This window comes from Crocuta crocuta, unplaced genomic scaffold, assembly GCF_008692635.1.
Source record: "Crocuta crocuta isolate KB4526 unplaced genomic scaffold, BGI_CrCroc_1.0 scaffold7, whole genome shotgun sequence".
NCBI classification, from domain to species: domain Eukaryota; kingdom Metazoa; phylum Chordata; class Mammalia; order Carnivora; family Hyaenidae; genus Crocuta; species Crocuta crocuta.
Genome location: NW_027531904.1, coordinates 5,626,887 through 5,628,035, shown reverse-complemented (window position 1 = coordinate 5,628,035; position 1,149 = coordinate 5,626,887). Strand labels below are relative to the sequence as shown.

Below are 1,149 nucleotides of genomic sequence, written 5' to 3'. Positions count from 1 at the left end.
GGCCAGTTGAGTGGGTGCCGGGGCCTGGAAGAGAGCAGGTAAAGTGCCTTCTTTTCCTTTCAGCTCAGAGGTGGCACCAAGGGCCTGTCGCTGGGGCTGGGTGATGTGGCCAATGTCTTTTGAGATCCTGGGTAGAGGAATGTATACATGTGTGTGTGCGGTAGAGGGGGGGTCACCAGGGCAGACAGAGCCCTGGGTGGGGTCAGGTGTGCCTCTAATTACGGTGTTGGGAGCCAAGGTGACCGTGGGTATCCCCGTGTTGGAATCACCCCCCTAGCCTTCTGCCCCGGGTTGGACCCGGCAGCTCCTGGGGCAGAAGGCAGAAGAAAACCACAAAAGTCGGAGGGGCCCCAGAGGGACCACTGCAGCTTGTTAGGTGGGGCTTTCTTGGAGCCTACAGGGACCCACAGGCCCAAAGAATCCATGCTTGCATCCCTTAGAGTGTGGACTCATGGGGGTAAGGCCAGACCTGGGTGCAAATCCTGGCTCAGCCCCTCCCCCAGCCAGCTCGGAGTTGGGCTGCCTGGCCTCACTGTCCCTGCGAGTGAGCTCAGCAGGAACCTGGGGGGTTGGATCAAGAGTAGATCTGTCCCTGGCTTCTCTTTGGGGGATACCTGGGGGGTAAGAGGGGCCCGGCCCCCTAGGACCACATCCTTGGGGTACTGGTGAAGGTGACAGCCCCTTGGCCGGGAAGGAACCTCGCAGGTGGCTGAGTTAGGGCCAGTAGTTGGAAGGGGCGAAAAATCTGAGAGGAAACAGAATGACACGCACGTTCTGCCCAGAGAAGTCCCGCCTGGGGGACTGTAGAAAAGTCCAGGCAGATTTGCTTAGTGCTTTATGTACAAAACCGGTATGGTTCACTGCCACCTGACGTGCCCTCCTCCCAGAGCCAGCCTGGGGGCCCGGGGCTGGGGCTGGGGCTGGGGCTGGGCGTGGTGGGTCTCCCGGGGGGCCAGGGACACGAAGAAGAGCATTCTCTCCTACTGGTCAGTCCCAACCTGTCCCCCACCCCCCCCAACATATTGTTTCTCGGTGCTCTGTGAAGATGAGCCCACTTGCCACAGCCTTGCAGGAGATTCTGGTAATGCCAGGAGCGCCGGGCTGGCCTGCCCTGGAACCTTCTGGCAGCCCTGGCTCCCAGCCTGCCCC

General features: G+C 61.0%; 1 protein-coding gene across 2 annotated transcripts in view; it reads left to right on the top strand.

Moving 5' to 3' along the window:
• MFGE8 (milk fat globule EGF and factor V/VIII domain containing) overlaps positions 1 to 1,149 on the top strand; it is a 19,370-nt gene that overhangs the window by 10,710 nt on the left and 7,511 nt on the right. The window lies entirely within an intron of this gene.